This window comes from Pseudophryne corroboree, chromosome 6, assembly GCF_028390025.1.
Source record: "Pseudophryne corroboree isolate aPseCor3 chromosome 6, aPseCor3.hap2, whole genome shotgun sequence".
NCBI lineage: Eukaryota > Metazoa > Chordata > Amphibia > Anura > Myobatrachidae > Pseudophryne > Pseudophryne corroboree.
Genome location: NC_086449.1, coordinates 147,843,340 through 147,866,928, shown reverse-complemented (window position 1 = coordinate 147,866,928; position 23,589 = coordinate 147,843,340).

Genomic DNA, 23,589 nt, shown 5'->3' with positions numbered 1-23,589 from the left:
CACAAGTTGTACAATTAAAAAGTGCAATTCTTTTTTACTTTTTTTCGCAAATGATAACTCACAGCGGCAAATCACCTCGCTTATATTTACAGATGTGCAGCGGAAATTTTTTGGGTTTTGTGTTTTGGTTGCAAGATGGAATTGTCCTTGGGCCCTCCCACCCACCCTTATGTTGTATAAACAGGACATGCACACTTTAACAAACCCATCATTTCAGCCACAGGGTCTGCCACACGACTGTGGCTGAAATGACTAGTTGGTTTAGGCCCCCACCAAAAAAGAAGCAATCAATCTCTCCTTGCACAAACTGGCTCTACAGAGGCAAGATGTCCATCTCCTCCTCATCGTCCGATTCCTCACCCCTTTCACTGTGTACATCCTCCTCACAGAGTATTAATTCATCCCCACTGGAATCCACCATCTCAGGTCCCTGTGTACTTTCTGGAGGCAATTGCTGGTGAATGTCTCCACGGAGGAATTGATTATAATTAATTTTGATGAACATCATCTTCTCCACATTTCCTGGAAGTAACCTCGTACGCCGATTGCTGACAAGGTGACCGGCTGCACTAAACACTCTTTCGGAGTACACACTGGAGGGGGGGCAACTTAGGTAAAATAAAGCAAGTTTGTGCAAGGGCCTCCAAATTGCCTCTTTTTTCCTGCCAGTATACGTACGGACTGTCTGACGTTCCTAATTGGATGCGGTCACTCATATAATCCTCCACCATTCTTTCAATGGTGACAGAATCATATGCAGTGACAGTAGAAGACGACATGTCAGTAATCGTTGGCAGGTCCTTCAGTTCGGACCAGATGTCAGCACTCGCTCCAGACTGCCCTGCATCACCGCCAGCGGGTGGGCTCGGAATTCTTAGCCTTTTCCTCGCAGCCCCAGTTGCGGGAGAATGTGAAGGAGGAGCTGTTGACGGGTCACGTTCCGCTTGACTTGACAAGTGTCTCACCAGCAGGTCTTTGAACCTCTGCCGTAAAGAGAGATACAACGTAGGCTTTAAACCTAGGATCGAGCACGGTGGCCAAAATGTAGTGCTCTGATTTCAACAGATTGACCACCTGTGAATCCTGGTTAAGCGAATGAAGGGCTCCATCCACAAGTCCCACATGCCTAGCGGAATCGCTCCATTTTAGCTCCTCTTTCAATCTCTCCAGCTGCTTCTGCAAAAGCCTGATGAGGGGAATGACCTGACTCAGGCTGGCAGTGTCTGAACTGACTTCACGTGTGGCAAGTTCAAAGGGTTGCAGAACCTTGCACAACGTTGAAATCATTCTCCACTGCGCTTGAGTCAGGTGCATTCCCCCTCCTTTGCCTATATCGTAGGCAGATGTATAGGCTTGAATGGCCTTTTGCTGCTCCTCCATCCTCTGAAGCATATAGAGGGTTGAATTCCACCTCGTTACCACCTCTTGCTTCAGATGATGGCGGGGCAGGTTCAGGAGTGTTTGCTGGTGCTCCAGTCTTCGGCACGCGGTGGCTGAATGCCGAAAGTGGCCCGCAATTCTTCGGGCCACCGACAGCATCTCTTGCACGCCCCTGTCATTTTTAAAAAAATTCTGCACCACCAAATTCAATGTATGTGCAAAACATGGGACATGCTGGAATTTGCCCACATGTAATGCACGCACAATATTGGTAGCGTTGTCCGATGTCACAAATCCCCAGGAGAGTCCAATTGGGGTAAGCCATTCTGGACAGGTGCGTCGTCAACAACAGAGGGAATAGACACTGGACAGGCACATCAGTAGCACTGACATACACAAACATCATCAACATCCTCATCTTCAGTGTCAGATAGTAGAAGTAGTACACCCATATCCTCCTCACCCTGTTGCACTTCCACACAAGCATCCTCGATTTCTATGATGTCCTCATCACCATCTATACTTGTAATGCGTGATGGTTCTGAACACACAGTTTGTTCTACTGCCTTAATGTTTTTTACTTTTTGTACATCTCCTCTAGACTCTGAGTGAAAAGGTCTTGTATCGTCATGAGAGGCAGAAGAAGATGCCTCACTGACAGTTACAGAACCACCACTCATAAATAAAGGCCAGGGTCTTTCCTTGCCACTGTGTGTGGTGAATGGCATGTTGCCAATTTTATGTTTTCCTGCACTAACCTTTCCCTTTATTACAGGAGTTTTTTTCTTTACTACTGTAAAATATAGTTTTTTTTTTAATTCAGATACCCTGACTTAAACTGTCTATGCCCTTGGGCATCGTCTTTCCTAGATGACATTGAAGAACATGTATCGTTATGATTGGTGGCAGCAGCTGTGGCGCTAGTATTTGTTTGCTGCTCATACTCTTCTGTCGACTGATCGTCGTGATACATATTGATAAACACACTCATGTTGTCACACTACTTGTATGTTATGCATACAAAGTGGGGTACAGTACAAAAGAAAAACAATTTTTTTTTTCACTTTTTTTAAATTTGTTTTAACTATTTTTTAAACTGTGTTTGCAAATGACACTGTGGATTCACACCGCTTATGTGAACGCAGTGGGATACAGTCTGCGTAGTCACAGTATTTGTATGTTATGGATACACAATAACAGTACTCGTATGTTATGGATTCACAGCGGGGTATGGTGTGCGAAGTCACAGTACTTGTATGTTATAGATACACAGTAGTCACAGTGCTTGTATGTTATGGATACACAGTGGGGTACGGCGTGCGTAGTCACAGTACTTGTATGTTATGGATACACAGTAGTCACAGTACTTGTATGCTATGAATACATAGTGGAGTACAGCCTGCAAAGTCACAGTACTTGTATTTTATGGATACACAGTAGTCACAGTGCTTGTATGTTATGGATACACAGTGGGGTACGGCGTGCGTAGTCACAGTACTTGTATGTTATGGATACACAGTAGTCACAGTACTTGTATGTTATGAATACATAGTGGAGTACGGCCTGCAAAGTCACAGTACTTGTATGTTATGGATACACAGTAGTCACAGTGCTTGTATGTTATGGATACACAGTGGGGTACGGCGTGCGTAGTCACAGTACTTGTATGTTATGGATACACAGTAGTCACAGTACTTGTATGTTATGAATACATAGTGGAGTACGGCCTGCAAAGTCACAATACTTGTATGTTATGGATACACAGTAGTCACAGTGCTTGTATGTTATGGATACACAGTGGGGTACGGCGTGCGTAGTCACAGTACTTGTATGTTATTTATACGTTATGGATACACAGTATGGTGCGGCCAGCGAAGTCACAGTATTTGTAAGTAGTCACAAGTGGGGTACGGCACAAAAGAAAAATAATTATCTATCAATTTTTTTCACTTTTTACTGTTCTTGACTTTTTATTAAAGTTGTAACTTTTTTGCCTTCTTTTTTTTTCCTCTTGTAACACTGGAGCAGATGGACACTGGACAGGTGCGTCGTCAGCATTGGAGTGGATAGACACTGGAAAGGTGCATCGACAGCACCGAAGCAGATGGACACTGGACATGTGTGTTGGCAGCACTGAAGCAGATGGACACTGGACAGGTGTGTCGTCAGCACCAGAGGGAATGGACACTGGACAGGCACATCAGTAGCACTGAAGTGGATGGACACTGGAGAGGTGTGTTGTCAGCACTGGAGTGCATGGACACTGGACAGGTGTTTCGGCAGCACAGAAGTGAATGAACACTGGACATGTGCGTTGGCAGCACTGAAGCAGATGGACACTGGACAGCTGCGTCGTCAGCACCAGAGGGAATGGACACTGGACAGGCACATCAGTAGCACTGAAGTGGATGGACACTGGAGAGGTGTGTTGTCAGCACTGGAGTGCATGGACACTGGACAGGTGTTTCGGCAGCACAGAAGTGAATGAACACTGGACATGTGCGTTGGCAGCACTGAAGCAGATGGACACTGGACAGCTGCGTCGTCAGCACCAGAGGGAATGGACACTGGACAGGCACATCAGTAGCACTGAAGTGGATGGACACTGGAGAGGTGTGTTGTCAGCATTGGAGTGCATGGACACTGGACAGGTGCTTTGGCAGCACAGAAGTGAATGAACACTGGACAGGTGCGTCGGCAGCACTGAAGCAGATGGACACTGGACAGGTGCGTCATCAACACCAGAGGGAATAGACACTGGACAGGCACATCAGTAGCACTGAAGTGGATGGACACTGGAGAGGTGTGTTGTCAGCACTGGAGTGCATGGACACTGGACAGGTGCTTCGGCAGCACAGAAGTGAATGAACACTGGACAGGTGCGTCGGCAGCACAGCAGTGGATGGACACTGGACAGCCACTTCTGGATGGACACAGCACAGCCACTTAATGAACACAGAGCAGCCACTTTACATGGTCACAGGCAGCACAGCCACTTGTATATGGAGTCTGCACACAGCACAGCCACTTGTATGGATGGACACAGCACAGCTACTTGTATGGACACAGTACAGCCACTCACATGGAGTCTGGACACAGAGTAGACATAGCACTGCCACTTAAACAAGCAGAACAGCACGGAAAAGAGCAGTGTGCCTGTGACAGAGTGAAATGGCGCTGATTCACTGCCTCAGGTTCCTTATATAGAATCCAAAATCTGTGAGAATCCAAGGCCGGGATCACAACGTTTTGCCTTGATTTGGAATCCGAGTCTGGTGGAAAAACCCGAGCCACAACTAGGATTGACTTGGATACTGGAAGTTCAGGAGGGCTCGGATTCCAAGTAATCTGAACCGCTCGTCTCTTTTATATATATATATATATATATATATATATATATATATATATATATAGCGATCACAAGTCAGGATCCCGGTGGTCACAATGCCAACGCCGGAATCTCGACAGGCGGTACGGTAAAATCCCACACAGCGAGCCAATGAACCCGCGAGGGGCTTCCTAGCGCTCGCCCCGCTGTCGGCATACTGGTGGCCGGGATCCCGCTATAGCATGTATGTATATGTAACTGTAACATAAGTTTTATTTTTATGTATCAGATTTTGTATTAATTACAGTATATAAAATTAATTTTTTACAATATTATGTTAGTAAATTTTAGTTCATTAGTAAATAATATTTTCATATTACCCCGATGAGCCAGTATGATTGTTCATGTGTCATATATGTGTCTTTCTTATCACAGCAGTAAAACACAGCAGTGGAAAATTTCCGATTTCTTTCCAAAGTAAACAAGGAGGATCCATCCGTCACACACCAAACATCGCATGGATGTAAACAGACATGGGAAAATATGGAAACACAAATACTGATATACAGTACTATCTGATCTACTGCTAGGTTTTTCTCTCAGTATTCAGACATTGTAACATGACCACTATGAAAATAAACAAAAGTAAATTAAGTTTATTGTGAGTTCTCTTTTCAGAAAACATAAAGGGGGGTGCTTTTCCCCCTGCACACTAAATAGCACTTGCAACAATGGGGGTCATTCCGAGTTGTTCGCTCGCAAGTGAATTTTAGCAGATTTGCTCATGCTAAGCCGCCGCCTACTGGGAGTGAATCTTAGCATCTTAAAATTGCGAACGATGTATTCGCAATATTGCGATTACACACCTCGTAGCAGTTTCTGAGTAGCTTCAGACTTACTCGGCATCTGCGATCATTTCACTGCTTGTCGTTCCTGGTTTGACGTCACAAACACACCCAGCGTTCGCCCAGACACTCCCCCGTTTCTCCAGCCACTCCTGCGTTTTTTCCGGAAACGGTAGCGTTTTTTCCCACACGCCCATAAAACGGCCTGTTTCCGCCCAGTAACACCCATTTCCTGTCAATCACATTACGATCGCCAGAACGATGAAAATGCCGTGAGTAAAATTCCTAACTGCATAGCAAATTTACTTGGCGCAGTCGCAGTGCGGACATTGCGCATGCGCATTAAGCGGAAAATCGCTGCGATGCGAAGATTTTTACCGAGCGAACAACTCGGAATGACCCCCAATGTGTTGCATATATTTGCAAATACATGTTAAGCAGCCGAACCCCTTCACGGCTTCTCTGATTATAGGCAGCCTCTACACTGCATGATACTCATACCAGTGCCACTTCGGGCCATGTAATTGTGTACAGTAAGGCCTCATGATAAAGGCCCATACTGAAATATATCAGAATTGAGAGCGAGCTTTCCTAGGGGTCACCCCTGGGATCTCCAAGTAGCAATACAGGAACCAGCAAGCCTTCCAAATGCTGATTCCATGCAATGCCTCTCACAAATGCACACAGTAGAAGCTTCTCAATCAGTCTGGCAGAACTTATGAGGTGCATGAAAAGGAGGGGTCACAACAAAAAGAAAAAAGAAAGCACCAATAGTACGGTCTAAATAAAAGCCCAATTGCAATCAGTGGTGGAACTAATGGTGGTGCAGCTGGTGAACTTCACCGGGGCACGCTGCTATGAAGGGGCCCAAATATATATAATGAGTCACACCTACTCATTATAAGCTGCCCGCAGCTGTGGCAGCCCACGGCCCAAGAATGAGGATGTTGGAGCAGGTAAGGACCCATACTAGCCAGGGAGGAAACAGCTATGGAGCATAGTGGATGTGAGCGTGGGACGCCAATGGGTGACGCTTCATGTTGGCGCCGATGACTGCCACTGCAGCTGCCTAATTCTCTGGACGGTGCTCGCTGGCCGTGGCACACGTGTGTGAGGAGGCTTTAGATACAGAGAGGCGTAAGCAGCTACACTGAGGAGCCTTGTGCTGCGGCAGAGCCTGCATTAACAAAGTAGGTTCTAAAGAAAAGAAATGTAAATCGTGGGCACACACACATACATCAATATATTTATATACACGAGTTTGGTTGTGTTATTTGCTATATTTTTTATATATATATATATATATATATATATATATATATATATATATACACACACACACACTACAAAAATTCACTGCACATCTGCAATAACCATTCCCAGGTTGCTTAAGTAAATAAAATTAAGAAAGTCCAGCACTCACCATCACCTTAGTGACTGCCTCACCTTTATAACTTAGTTGACAGGTGATCTTTAAACCAGGTAGCACATTTTCAGTTTGACTTTGATGTGATAGCGGTTGCCAGGCTCTCAGAAATCTGGGTGATAGAGTAGGACTTGCAGTGAGATGGAGTCCCTTGATGTTGGGCTGCAAGCTTGAATGCACTGACCAATGTGCTGGGCTCTCTGGATATATATATATATATATATATATATATATATATGTATGTATACACACACACATTACTATTTTATTATTAGACTGAGGGATGTAATTAGGCGCTCCATACTGTCCATGGTATGTGGGGTCTGTACTATTGCTGTCTGTATTATATGGCGGTCACTAATGCTGTCTATGGTATATGGCAGTTACTAATGCTGTCTGTAGTATACGGTGGTCACTAGTGCTGTCTGTACCATATGGTTACCACTAATGCTGTCTGTAGTATATGGTGATCACTACTGCTGTCTGTAGTATACGAGGGTAACTATTGCTGTCTATATTATATGGCGGCCACTAATGCTGTCTACATTATATGGTGGTCAGTAATGCTGTCTGTACCATATGGTTATCACTAACACTGTCTGTAGCATATGGTGGTCACTAAAGCTGTCTGTAGTATATGTAGGTCACTAATTTTGTTTGTAGTTTATGGTTGTCACTAAAGCTGTCTGTTTATATTGTGGTCATATAGGTAAAAGGGTGTCTGACAAGGCTGGACCACCCATCTGGCACTTCTGGGCTGGTGGGCTGGTCCAGTCCACAGAGAGCCGGGAAGGCAGCACAGTTTGTCCCCTGCTGTCGCTGTCTGTAGTGCCCCGTTGCTTAACAATATGGAGGTGTGCCACGAGTCCACACCCCCTGACTCGCGGCACACCCCCATTTGCAGTGTCTGCGCACCACATTCTAGTCATGCGCGCCCCCTTTCACGAGCACGCGCACGGATGCCAGGGCCGGAAAGAGGCCCCAGTCCGTCCCTGGTGACTGCTATTCACTGGGATGAGGGAGGAGAGGTTCCGTGATTAGTTGGGGGCCCAAATCACATTGTTACACTTGGGCCCACAGCTCACTAGTTCCGCCACTGATTGCAGTGTACAGTTTTGTACACAAGATTGACAAAATAACTAAATACACTGCTGCCTTCCTCCCTAGGTATTAATTAGATTTGCAGTTAATTTGTGCAGAAGATCCTGGTACATGGTTTCAGGGCCAATCGGGAGCCTGTACTGAGAACTGGCATATTTCTTACAGTTTGATGTCACAGAAAGTGTCTAAGCAGCCAGAATATGGAATAATCTCTGTCACATAAATACTCATGATTGCATACATAGAAAAACTTCTTACAGAAAAACTGACATTTAGGAAAGACTTTATACACAGGAAAAGTAACATCTGTTTAATGTACAATTGTCTATAGATGGTAGATCTGTTTAAACTCTCAGCAGTGTTCCTGATTGCAGTAATAATACAAGACAAGCAGCGAAAAGAACAAATGACAATTTAGAGAAATATATATATACAGAGCAATTCAATTGTTACTGGCAATGGGCGAAAATGCAGCGGGTGTCCGTATTTTTGCTCTTGAGGTGGGGAGCAGAGATCGTCAAAAAATGGTTTGTGCACCCTAACCAGTATGTAAGACGGGTTTAGCTTCTTCACCTGGCTAAATCCGATGCTTTGGGGCGTGTCCAATGATTTTGGGCGTGACAAATGCCCACGGCATTTGTACCGAATCAGAGCAACAATTGAATAGCTCCATCATTCACCATTACTTACAGCACCAAAAAAACTATTGAAATATCTCCCTCCCCCCAATTATTATATAAAGCTCTGCCTAGAGCTGTGATTTCACTTGTTGAAGACCTAAGCAGCAGAGTCCCACTTTCGAAACAACATAATTGCGCGTATCAGATATGCAGATGGAAGAGGAACACTGGACTGACACGTGACATGCAACTGTGCATATGTGTGTCTGTCTCTAACTGTGATGTGTAAGGCTTGCACTTTGCAAAGTACATTAATAGACAGCTTTTAGCTGCTTGCCTGTTCTATTGAAAACTAGATATAATTGTTTTTCACAGTTAAACAACATACTGTAAACAACCTGCTGTAATACTTGCCTACTCTCCAGGAACGTCAGGTATGCTCCTAAAATGCGAGTGACCCCCTAAAAGAACGGGGTCCTGATTTCGGCCTCTACCTCTTGCCCGGCTACCCACTTAGTGAGTACAGTGGGCGGTCTGGACGGCCGATGATGCAATTCTTGCTGAATCACCCCATCATAGTACGCCCTCTGCTGTATAATGCTTATATTGTAGGGAGGGGGGCGCACACCAGGGCCACGGGGAGCGTGAGCTGTAGTTAATTGGTCTCCAGAACGTGGGGTGCGCCATGTTTCCAGAGACCTGCGCATGCCCACAGGGCCGGTGCAAGGTCTCTCTGCACCCTAGGCAAAGCTTCAGCCTAGCGCCCCCTAACCTACAATCACCACCTCTCGGAGGGGAGATGCAGGTGGGCTGGAGTGAATTGCATCATTATACATATGATTAGACCTGCAGCAGCAACCAGCGCAGTGTAAAAAGAGAAGGCTGCATACAGATACATCCTTCAGATTTTTGCTAGATTAATTCAATAGCGCCCCCCAGAGGCCGGCGCCCCTAGGCAGCCGCCTAAAGCTGCCTAATGGTAGAACTGGCCCTGCATGCCCAGGAGACTCTGCCAAATGCTGGAGACTACTGCACCAAGCAGAGGAGGGAACCCACCCAGAGGTGGACACAGGCCCCCTCCTCTGTTGAAGTGCCCCTGGTCGGCAGCTATGCCTGTAGTTCTTCTGTAAGAAACAGATACCTGTTTTTGTCAGCTAGAAGTAGTGAGGTTGCTTCTGTCACTATAGTCTGGATGTATTGTTTAGTGACTGACTACAGTAGTGGTAACTGGTAAGGCAATCTATTGAACGACAAGATTGCGGATCATTGCATGACAGCATATTCCACCAGGTTCATATCTGACAGATTCTAATTGGTTCAGCTTATAACGCTATTGTTTTCAGTTGCCTGGTATCTAAATAGTTTCATTTGGGTCTAAACAATTTCAAGTGTAATGAGGTTTTACATTTTTTATTTGATAGGGCCCTGGTTGTCAGGTTAGGGGGTTTGATTTTGGAGGAAGTTGTGCTGAAAGTGTTGTATTCACTATTCACCCATGATTGTGAGTTAACATTACAATCAATTAAGATTGTAAAGTTCACGGATGGCATTGCTATTGTTGGTTTGATAAGCAATGAGGATGACTGCACATAGAAAAGAGGTTGTTAGATTGCTTCAGTGGAGTAGGAGGAATTGTTTACTTTCAAATACGTCTAAAACTAAGGAGATGGTAATTGACTGTAGAAAGAGAAATTAGGTGGGGTGTACTGAAGTCCGAGTTCAGCGGCAGTGCCAGATGCCGGCCAAACTGACTTTTTTTTAAAGGGGCAATCATTTACAAGGCTAAACATACCTTGTAAATGATTGCCCCTATAAAAAACGTCCAAGTTCGGTCAGCATCCTGCACGGCCACCGAACTCCGACTTTATATCCCGGCCATAGTGTCCCAAAGTTACCTGTACTTGTAGATGTAATAATTATAATTGAGCATATAGAATCCTTTACATTTTTAGGAATTCTTATTTCAAATACTCCGTCATGGTCCTTGAAATCTGCTTTTTTGGTTAAAAAAAAAAAAAATATATATATATATATATATATATATATATATATATATATAAATATTGCACAGCAATGCCGTTTTTAATTTATTTTAAGACGATTAAAACTAGCTTGTGTGTGAGTAAAAAGACCTTGTTACATTTCTATAGTGGTATTGTGAAGAGAGTACTAACCTGAGATAACTGTATGGTATGGTAACTGTACTGCTGCTTAACGTAAGTCCCTAGATCGGGTAGTTAGGACTGCAGGTAGAGCAATTGGTGTGTAGTTGCCACAAACTCAGGAAATCTATGATAAAAAAGTGTATGAGAGATTACTATCAAACTTACATATGTTTTAGAACTGTGAGTTCACACACAAAATGGCAGTAGAATGGTTTTATTCCTATGGCTGTGCGCATGTTAAATTGTCAAAATGTTTTAACTTGCCCTTCAATACCACCTCTATGCTGGTGACACACAGCTCTTCCTCTCCTCTCCGAATCTGTCCCCCTCTGTCCTCTCTCAGACATCCTGTATGTCTGAGCGCTCTCTGAATTTCAACATGGACAAAACTGAACTCATTATCTTTCCCCCAGCCAGAGTAACACCCCTTACCAATATCTCTATCACTGTTAACAACACCATCATCTCCCCGTTCCCCAACTCCGCTGCTTGGGCGTCACTCTTGACTACTCCCTCTCCTTTGCACCCCACTTCCAAGCTCTGGCGCAATCCAGGCGGTTCCAGCTAGGCAACATTGCTCGCATAAGGCCATTTCCCTCCCAGAGTGCAACTAAACTTATCATCCACTCACTGGTCATCTCATGGCTCGACTACTGCAGCGTTCTCTCACTGGCCTCACCCGCTCCCATCTTGCTCCCCTCCAATCTGTCCTGAACTCCGCAGGTAGGCTCATCTTCCTCTCCCGCAGCTCCACATCTGCCACTCCCCTTTGACAAAATCTGCACTGGCTCCCATTACCCTACAGTATCCTCTTCAAACTCTTCACCCTCACATACAAGGCCATCTCTAATTCCACTGCTCCCTACATCTCCAACCTCCTCTCCCTTCATACTCCCTTCCTGTCCCCTATGGTCGGCCAATGACCGTCGCCTCTCCTCTACCCTGGTCACTGCTTCCCATGCTCGAGTTCAAGATTTTGCCCGTGCTGCACCCCTTCAGTGGAACGCGCTCCCCCGCTCCATTAGACTCTCTTGTAAAGCTTCAAACGGGCACTGAGAACCCACCTATTTATCAAAGCGTACCCCTCCAATGCATAACCTAGTCCTGAGGCTGCTCCCCCATCCCCCTGCCCCATGCCTTGACCATCTCTGCTTTGCTTACATCCTGCCATCAGGCTACCTCCCGCTTGCTTGCACCTCATGTCATCTGTCTGTCGCCCCTTCCCACTAGATTGTTAGCTCCTCAGAGCAGGGCCCTCTTTCCTCTTGTTGTCAAAGCCCTCTTCTCGACACATTTCACTCACAGCTCTCTCCTACTCAGCGACCATCTTTACCCGCATTTTCTCCTGCTGGTAAAGACTCATCTCCATCTAGGGCCGCCAGCTGCTAGTAGTATGATGATTACTCCCTTCCTACTTACATCTAAGCTGTAGTACAGTATGTATTGAGAATTGTGGTGCTCTTTGTTACCTGTACTCTATGGGGGTAATTCCAAGTTGATCGCAGCAGGAAATTTTTTAGCAGTTGGGCAAAACCATGTGCACTGCAGGGGGGGGCAGATATAACATGTGCAGAGAGAGTTAGATTTGGGTGTGGTGAGTTCAATCTGCAATTTAAATTTCAGTGTAAAAATAAAGCAGCCAGTATTTACCCTGCACAGAAGCAAAATAACCCACCCAAATCTAACTCTCTCTGCAAATGTTATATCTGCCCCCCCATGCAGTGCACATGGGCCCTCATTCCGAGTTGTTCGCTCGCAAGCTGCTTTTAGCAGCTTTACACACGCTAAACCGCCGCCTACTGGGAGTGAATCTTAGCTTCTTAAAATTGCGAACGAAAGATTCTCAAAATTGCGATTACACACCTCTAGCAGTTTCTGAGTAGCTTCAAACTTACTCGGCATCTGCGATCAGTTCAGTGCTTGTCGTTCCTGGTTTGACGTCATAAACACACCCAGCGTTCGCCCAGACACTCCTCCGTTTCTCCAGCCACTCCCGCGTTTTTCCCAGAAACGGTAGCGTTTTTTCACACACACCCATAAAATGGCCAGTTTCCGCCCAGAAACACTCACTTCCTGTCAATCACATTACGATCACCAGAACTAAGAAAAAACCGTGAGTAAAATTCCTAACTGTATAGCAAATTTACTTGGCGCAGTCGCACTGCGGACATTGCGCATGCGCACTAAGCGGAAAATCGCTGCGATGCGAAAAAATTTACCGAGCGAACATCTCGGAATGAGGGCCATGGTTTTGCTCAACTGCTAAAATGTTTCCTGCTGCGATCAACTTGGAATTACCCCCTATTTTTGTTATTTATTTACTGTAATGTTAAGTTCTGTCTCCCTGTATTGTCCTTTGTACAGCGCTGCAAAACACTTGTGGCGCCTTATAAATAAAATGTAATAATAATAACTTGCATTTTATTGAGTTGTCATACTGCTGGTCTTATTAAGCTGTGTGTCACTTGATTATTTTGTTGACATTCCTCGGTGCTTGTTAATGACAATAAAGGAATTCTGGGCCTAATTCAGTAAGGAAAGCAAATTCAAATCCTCTGCGCTGGAAATGGAGCGTTGCCGCCCCGCAACCACCTCTGCCTGATTTACAGGCAGAGGCGATCGCATTTTCTGCTGCTCCTGAGGTGATCATAATAATTCCTGTTGGATCGCGATATGCGATCCAACCTGAATTAGCCGCTCTATTCTGATTCAGGGGTTAATGGTCTTTTTCTTGTGTGGTATAATATATATATATATATATATATATATATAATCCTATGTACACAAATTTAGATTGTGACTAGGCCTTCAGTCGCAGTCTTGTTTTCTTTAACCACGGTCAGCACCCACCATCCCGCTGCAGACATTAGCAGCCGCCGGGGAAATGTTAAAAAGCAGATCTTTACCTTTCCTCTGGACCCCCAGAGGCTACAGAGAGGAGCAGGCACCAGGAAAATGATAGGTTGTGATGGTAGAGATGTTCTGACCATCAATTGACCGATGTTCCGACTATTGATGTTTAAACCGATGTTTAAAAAAAAATATATATTTTTTCCTTTTTTTATTTTTATAAAATTGTATTGGATATATTTTAAATAGGTGTTCTCAACCTAATTCAATCATAAAAAATTACAATTTCTGAGTGGTTTATAAAAAAAATATTAGACCATTAAGTGGTTAATAAAGAATGGTGAGGCATATTGTTTTAATATTGAGCTACTATTGAAAGGCTGTATAAGAGCTGAAACAAGAGTTACTATAAGTAGAGATGAGCGCCTGAAATTTTTCGGGTTTTGTGTTTTGGTTTTGGGTTCGGTTCCGCGGCCGTGTTTTGGGTTCGAACGCGTTTTGGCAAAACCTCACCGAATTTTTTTTGTCGGATTCGGGTGTGTTTTGGATTCGGGTGTTTTTTTCCAAAAACACTAAAAAACAGCTTAAATCATAGAATTTGGGGGTCATTTTGATCCCAAAGTATTATTAACCTCAAAAACCATAATTTACACTCATTTTCAGTCTATTCTGAATACCTCACACCTCACAATATTATTTTTAGTCCTAAAATTTGCACCGAGGTCGCTGTGTGAGTAAGATAAGCGACCCTAGTGGCCGACACAAACACCGGGCCCATCTAGGAGTGGCACTGCAGTGTCACGCAGGATGTCCCTTCCAAAAAACCCTCCCCAAGCAGCACATGACGCAAAGAAAAAAAGAGGCGCAATGAGGTAGCTGTGTGAGTAAGATTAGCGACCCTAGTGGCCGACACAAACACCGGGCCCATCTAGGAGTGGCACTGCAGTGTCACGCAGGATGGCCCTTCCAAAAAACCCTCCCCAAACAGCACATGATGCAAAGAAAAAGAAAAGAAAAAAGAGGTGCAAGATGGAATTGTCCTTGGGCCCTCCCACCCACCCTTATGTTGTATAAACAAAACAGGACATGCACACTTTAACCAACCCATCATTTCAGTGACAGGGTCTGCCACACGACTGTGACTGATATGACGGGTTGGTTTGGACCCCCCCCAAAAAAGAAGCAATTAATCTCTCCTTGCACAAACTGGCTCTACAGAGGCAAGATGTCCACCTCATCTTCACCCTCCGATATATCACCGTGTACATCCCCCTCCTCACAGATTATCAATTCGTCCCCACTGGAATCCACCATCTCAGCTCCCTGTGTACTTTGTGGAGGCAATTGCTGCTGGTCAATGTCTCCGCGGAGGAATTGATTATAATTCATTTTAATGAACATCATCTTCTCCACATTTTCTGGATGTAACCTCGTACGCCGATTGCTGACAAGGTGAGCGGCGGCACTAAACACTCTTTCGGAGTACACACTTGTGGGAGGGCAACTTAGGTAGAATAAAGCCAGTTTGTGCAAGGGCCTCCAAATTGCCTCTTTTTCCTGCCAGTATAAGTACGGACTGTGTGACGTGCCTACTTGGATGCGGTCACTCATATAATCCTCCACCATTCTATCAATGTTGAGAGAATCATATGCAGTGACAGTAGACGACATGTCCGTAATCGTTGTCAGGTCCTTCAGTCCGGACCAGATGTCAGCATCAGCAGTCGCTCCAGACTGCCCTGCATCACCGCCAGCGGGTGGGCTCGGAATTCTGAGCCTTTTCCTCGCACCCCCAGTTGCGGGAGAATGTGAAGGAGGAGATGTTGACAGGTCGCGTTCCGCTTGACTTGACAATTTTGTCACCAGCAGGTCTTTCAACCCCAGCAGACCTGTGTCTGCCGGAAAGAGAGATCCAAGGTAGGCTTTAAATCTAGGATCGAGCACGGTGGCCAAAATGTAGTGCTCTGATTTCAACAGATTGACCACCCGTGAATCCTTGTTAAGCGAATTAAGGGCTGCATCCACAAGTCCCACATGCCTAGCGGAATCGCTCCCTTTTAGCTCCTTCTTCAATGCCTCCAGCTTCTTCTGCAAAAGCCTGATGAGGGGAATGACCTGACTCAGGCTGGCAGTGTCTGAACTGACTTCACGTGTGGCAAGTTCAAAGGGCATCAGAACCTTGCACAACGTTGAAATCATTCTCCAATGCACTTGAGACAGGTGCATTCCATCTCCTATATCGTGCTCAATTGTATAGGCTTGAATGGCCTTTTGCTGCTCCTCCAACCTCTGAAGCATATAGAGGGTTGAATTCCACCTCGTTACCACTTCTTGCTTCAGATGATGGCAGGGCAGGTTCAGTAGTTTTTGGTGGTGCTCCAGTCTTCTGTACGTGGTGCCTGTACGCCGAAAGTGTCCCGCAATTTTTCTGGCCACCGACAGCATCTCTTGCACGCCCCTGTCGTTTTTTAAAAAATTCTGCACCACCAAATTCAAGGTATGTGCAAAACATGGGACGTGCTGGAATTTGCCCATATTTAATGCACACACAATATTGCTGGCGTTGTCCGATGCCACAAATCCACAGGAGAGTCCAATTGGGGTAAGCCATTCCGCGATGATCTTCCTCAGTTGCCGTAAGAGGTTTTCAGCTGTGTGCGTATTCTGGAAAGCGGTGATACAAAGCGTAGCCTGCCTAGGAAAGAGTTGGCATTTGCGAGATGCTGCTACTGGTGCCGCCGCTGCTGTTCTTGCGGCGGGAGTCCATACATCTACCCAGTGGGCTGTCACAGTCATATAGTCCTGACCCTGCCCTGCTCCACTTGTCCACATGTCCGTGGTTAAGTGGACATTGGGTACAACTGCATTTTTTAGGAGACTGGTGAGTCTTTTTCTGACGTCCGTGTACATTCTCGGTATCGCCTGCCTAGAGAAGTGGAACCTAGAAGGTATTTGGTAACGGGGGCACACTGCCTCAATAAATTGTCTAGTTCCCTGTGAACTAACGGCGGATACCGGACGCACGTCTAACACCAACATAGTTGTCAAGGACTCAGTTATCCGCTTTGCAGTAGGATGACTGCTGTGATATTTCATCTTCCTCGCAAAGGACTGTTGAACAGTCAATTGCTTACTGGAAGTAGTACAAGTGGGCTTACGACTTCCCCTCTGGGATGACCATCGACTCCCAGCGGCAACAACAGCAGCGCCAGCAGCAGTAGGCGTTACACGCAAGGATGCATCGGAGGAATCCCAGGCAGGAGAGGACTCGTCAGACTTGCCAGTGACATGGCCTGCAGGACTATTGGCATTCCTGGGGAAGGAGGAAATTGACACTGAGGGAGTTGGTGGGGTGGTTTGCGTGAGCTTGGTTACAAGAGGAAGGGATTTACTGGTCAGTGGACTGCTTCCGCTGTCACCCAAAGTTTTTGAACTTGTCACTGACTTATTATGAATGCGCTGCAGGTGACGTATAAGGGAGGATGTTCCGAGGTGGTTAACGTCCTTACCCCTACTTATTACAGCTTGACAAAGGGAACACACGGCTTGACACCTGTTGTCCGCATTTCTGGTGAAATACCTCCACACCGAAGAGCTGATTTTTTTGGTATTTTCACCTGGCATGTCAACGGCCATATTCCTCCCACGGACAACAGGTGTCTCCCCGGGTGCCTGACTTAAACAAACCACCTCACCATCAGAATCCTCCTGGTCAATTTCCTCCCCAGCGCCAGCAACACCCATATCCTCCTCATCCTGGTGTACTTCAACACTGACCTCTTCAATCTGACTATCAGGAACTGGACTGCGGGTGCTCCTTCCAGCACTTGCAGGGGGCGTGCAAATGGTGGAAGGCGCATGCTCTTCACGTCCAGTGTTGGGAAGGTCAGGCATCGCAACCGACACAATTGGACTCTCCTTGTGGATTTGGGATTTCAAAGAACGCACAGTTCTTTGCGGTGCTTTTGCCAGCTTGAGTCTTTTCAGTTTTCTAGCGAGAGGCTGAGTGCTTCCATCCTCATGTGAAGCTGAACCACTAGCCATGAACATAGGCCAGGGCCTCAGCCGTTCCTTGCCACTCCGTGTGGTAAATGGCATATTGGCAAGTTTACGCTTCTCCTCCGACAATTTTATTTTAGGTTTTGGAGTCCTTTTTTTACTGATATTTGGTGTTTTGGTTTTGACATGCTCTGTACTATGCCATTGGGCATCGGCCTTGGCAGACGACGTTGCTGGCATTTCATCGTCTCGGCCATGACTAGTGGCAGCAGCTTCAGCACGAGGTGGAAGTGGATCTTGATCTTTCCCTAATTTTGGAACCTCAACATTTTTGTTCTCCATATTTTAATAGGCACAACTAAAAGGCACCTCAGGTAAACAATGGAGATGGATGGATTGGATACTAGTATACAATTATGGACGGGCTGCCGAGTGCCGACACAGAGGTAGCCACAGCCGTGAACTACCGCACTGTACTGTGTCTGCTGCTAATATATAGACTGGTTGATAAAGAGATAGTATACTCGTAACTAGTATGTATGTATAAAGAAAGAAAAAAAAACCACGGTTAGGTGGTATATACAATTATGGACGGGCTGCCGAGTGCCGACACAGAGGTAGCCACAGCCGTGAACTACCGCACTGTACTGTGTCTGCTGCTAATATATAGACTGGTTGATAAAGAGATAGTATACTCGTAACTAGTATGTATGTATAAAGAAAGAAAAAAAAACCACGGTTAGGTGGTATATACAATTATGGACGGGCTGCCGAGTGCCGACACAGAGGTAGCCACAGCCGTGAACTACCGCACTGTACTGTGTCTGCTGCTAATATATAGACTGGTTGATAAAGAGATAGTATACTCGTAACTAGTATGTATGTATAAAGAAAGAAGAAAAAAAAACCACGGTTAGGTCACTGGTATATACAATTATGGACGGGCTGCCGAGTGCCGACACAGAGGTAGCCACAGCCGTGAACTACCGCACTGTACTGTGTCTGCTGCTAATATAGACTGGTTGATAAAGAGATAGTATACTACTAATATTATATACTGGTGGTCAGGTCACTGGTCACTAGTCACACTGGCAGTGGCACTCCTGCAGCAAAAGTGTGCACTGTTTAATTTTAATATAATATTATGTACTCCTGGCTCCTGCTATTACCTATAACTGGCACTGCAGTAGTGCTCCCCAGTCTCCCCCACAATTATAAGCTGTGTGAGCTGAGCAGTCAGACAGATATATAATATATATAGATGATGCAGCACACTGGCCTGAGCCTGAGCAGTGCACACAGATATGGTATGTGACTGAGTCACTGTGTGCTGTGTATCGCTTTTTTCAGGCAGAGAACGGATTATAAATAAAAGTGGTGGTCACTGGTCACTATCAGCAAAACTCTGCACTGTACACTACTGAGTACTCCTAATGCTCCCCAAAATTAGTAAATCAAGTGTCTCTCTAATCTATTCTAATTCTAAACGGAGAGGACGCCAGCCACGTCCTCTCCCTATCAATCTCAATGCACGTGTGAAAATGGCGGCGACGCGCGGCTCCTTATATAGAATCCGAGTCTCGCGATAGAATCCGAGCCTCGCGAAATTCCGACAGCGTCATGATGACGTTCGGGCGCGCTCGGGTTAACCGAGCAAGGCGGGAAGATCCGAGTCGCTCGGACCCGTGAAAAAAAACATGAAGTTCTGGCGGGTTCGGATTCAGAGAAACCGAACCCGCTCATCTCTACTTTATATTCAGATGGGCAATTAGAAAACCTACAAAATGACCAATTTATCATAACATAACCAACCTTCAACGGGGTTCTCATTTTTACTAGCAGCGTGTCCCTGTTGGCAAAAGCTTAGAGCAGTGGTTCTCAAACTGGGTGCCTTGGACCACTTACAGGGGTACCCAGGACCAATTCAAATTATTTACAGTCAAAGTAATAGGAAAAAACAGTGCTTGTGGCTTCCAATCATAAAATATCTGGAAAGACAGAAGTGAATCCTGTCCCTGACCACATAAATGAATCTAAGGATGACATATAGACAGTTAATTTAAATTAATATTTCTTTATGAATTTCTCAATAAGAAACTTGTGGCCTAGGGGTGCTATGAAAACAATTCTGATACTTTAGGCTGCCGTGACTCAAAAAGGTTTGGGAACCACTGGACTTGAGTGATGCGCTCATAGCTAACAATAGCTATTGATTTGGCAGGGATCCCTCAAAGCCTCTCCAGCTGCTCTGGTCTCCATCGTCGGAAGTCCTGAATCCCATCATCTGATTTTTCCAGTGTTAACCCTTAAATAGCAAAATGTAATGACAGAGCAGCTTCAGAGCATCTGCATGAACATAGGTCATCTGAGTAACCCTCAAGTTACTCAGGGTGGTTGGTGTTCTCATACTGCCGGGACCAGAAGACAAAGCCTCTTGCCTTGGCACACTTACAAAATAGGGTTGACATGCCCCCATTTTGTAAAACGCTATTCTTCCGCCCCCCCCCCCCCCCCAAACGGCTGAAGACTGTTGCTTACTGACATCTACAGCCGCACAACGCAGGACCCGATGTGCACATGTCCAGCATGGGTCCTGCGCATGTTCAGTTCAGCCAACATCGGAGCTGTATGTATACGATCGGGTTTGAAATAGGCTCCAATCTAGTAAAAAAACGGGAGTACAACTTTGAGATGAGTGCAGGACCGTGTGCCTGATTTAATGTCGATCTGTACGCATCCAGAGATGAAATATTCTCTTTAAATTATATGCATTATAGTTGAAAATGCCACTTTCTTCGTTTAGTTATTCACATAGCATAGGAATGATAACAGATAACTAACATTTTGTCCAAGGATAATGCATTACCTAAAAATAGTAAAGACGTATAATTAAAATTGCTTTGTTCAGCAAGAGGGCTCTCATGAATGCAAGACCTAGAATTAGTAGGTGAGCATCATTGGAAGGGAGTCTAGTGAGTCAAGTGCTTCTTACTGTATCCCAAGTCACATGGTATGTTTCTGTATTTAGGTTCATAATAGATGGGCTTACTCAGGGCCGAAACTAGGGGGGGGCTAGGGGGGCAGGCGACCTGGGCGCCGGATTGGAGGGGGCGCCGAGACCCCCTAACACCCGCCGCGGCACTTTTAGACTTTGAAACCCCCTTCTCCCGAGTGCCCAGCTCGGGGGGCGGGGTTTCGCGGAATGACGCGATTGCGTCGTGACGTCACGGCGCAAACGCGTCATTCCACAAAACCCCGCCGGAGGAGGGAGAAGGGGGAGCCGCGCAGACGAGGAGGGAGAGGCGGCTGAAGAGCGGCGTGAACCGCTTCAAATGTAAGTCAGCCCCTCTCCCTTCCTCTCTCTGGGCGGGATGTACAAAGATGTTACGCTGCGTTAATAACCCTCTTACCGCTCTGAAGCATGTTAAAATCCTCCTCAGCCTCCCGGCGCTGTCATTCTTTCCAAGCAGTTTCTGCATCACGTGATACCTTCGTATTGTTTCCTGACTCCATTGGCTGTACTGGTCCTCCGCAGGCACTGTATGCACTATCGAAACATATGATGCAGAAACTGCTTAGAAAGAATGACAGCGTCGGGAGGCTGAGGATGATTTTAACATGCTTCGAAGCGGTAAGAGGGCTATTAGCGCAGGGTAACATCTTAGTACATTCCGCCCTCTCTCTCTCTCTCTCCCTCCACCACCTGCCGCAATGTGTAAAATGGGGACCTGTGCCTGCCGCAATGTGTAAAATGGGGACACTTTTTCCTGCCGCAATGTGTAAAATGGGGACACTTTTTCCTGCCGCAATGTGTAAAATGGGGACACTTGCCAGCGTACTGTGTAAAATGGGGACCTGTGCCTGCCGCAATGTGTAAAATGGGGACACTTGCCAGCGTACTGTGTAAAATGGGGACCTGTGCCTGCCGCAATGTGTAAAATGGGGACACTTTTTCCTGCCGCAATGTGTAAAATGGTGACACTTTTTCCTGCCGCAATGTGTAAAATGGGGACACTTTTTCCTGCCGCAATGTGTAAAATGGTGACACTTTTTCCTGCCGCAATGTGTAAAATGGGGACACTTTTTCCTGCCGCAATGTGTAAAATGGGGACACTTGCCAGCGTACACAGCGTACTGTGTAAAATGGGGACACGTGCCTGCAATGTGTAAAATGGGGACACTTTTTCCTGCCGCAATGTGTAAAATGGGGACACCTGTCTGCCGCAATGTGTAAAATGGGGTCACCTGTCTGCCGCAATGTGTAAAATGGGGAATGGGGACACTTGCCTGTCGTACTGTGTAAAATGGGGACACTTTTTCCTGGATATGAAATTTATGTTAGAAAAGGCAACTTTTCAGGTAAAAAAGTTCTGAAAGAGATATATATATATATATATATATATATATATATATATATATATATATATATATATATATATATAATATTCTTATTCATTTATTTATTTATTTATTTTTATTATTTTTATTTATTTATTGTAAAATACATTTTTATTTTTTTGCGGGGGGGGGGGCGGTGTCAAATGACTACCTTGCCCCGGGTGACAAAAATCCTAGTTTCGGCCCTGGCTTACTGGATATTTACTGGTGAAGTCCATATTTTCCCTACCAAATACTATGCGTGCCGTCAGCTCCAGGATGCAGAAAGAAGGAAGGATTGTACCAGGCCCAGTGATATGTAATCCCAGGGAAATCTCTTAAACCAGCTCATTATGTGACAAATGACCACACCAGAAATATGACCCACCTCAGTTAATAACCTCACACAACTGAGCAGAAGTGGTCATGTGGACTCCCAATAAGTACAGCACGCTGAAACATTATTCCGTGTAATGACGGATGTGGATACATTTTTGCATTCTGTAAAGGTAAGGGACACCGGAATGCTGGTCAATCGTGACCTAGAATCAGGCCGTGAGTGTTTATATACACTTGTAACTACTCAGAAAAGTTTAAAAGGTTTAGACAAAAAGGTGAACTGACAACTTCAGCAGTGGAGATCAGGCCATAACTAGGGGTTACTACCATTCTAGACAATTTAATAAATAATGACATTATTAAAACGTAGGTGTATGTACATTATACTCAACACATAAACAACAACAAAAACAAGATTAAAACGCCTGTCAAACGATCAATATTAATAGATGTAATTTAGTAGCACCCAGTCTCCTGGTAATATAGTGTAACATTGTGATCCCCATAGATTATAAGCATGCGAGCAGGGCCCTCTTACCCCTATGGGGGAGATGTACTAAGCAGTGATAAAAGTGGAGAAGTGATCCAGTGTAGAAGCTGCCTATGGCAACCAATCAGCATTGACGTAACATTTATAATTTCCATACTATAAAAGTATACAGAGCAGCTGATTGGTTGCCATGAGCAACTTCTCCACTGGCTCACTTCTCCACTTTTATCACTGCTTAGTACATGTCCCACTTTGTCTGTTATTTCCCAGTTATGCTTTATTACTGTTCTGTTACTGTTTTGTTTCCAACTGTAAAGCGCAACAGAATATGCTGTCGCTAGAGAAGTGTTCATAATAATGATCAAATGGATAGGATCGCGGACGCGGAAAAGATCAGCCTCTCTAAAAATAAGATTTTAAACCTACCGGTAAATCTATTTCTCCTAGTCCGTAGAGGATGCTGGGGACTCCGTAAGGACCATGGGGTATAGACGGGCTCCGCAGGAGATAGGGCACCAAAAAAGAACTATGACTATGGGTGTGCACTGGCTCCTCCCTCTATGCCCCTCCTCCAGACCTCAGTTAGAGAACTGTGCCCAGAGGAGATGGACAATACAAGGCAGGATTTAGCAATCCAAGGGCAAGATTCATACCAGCCCACACCAATCA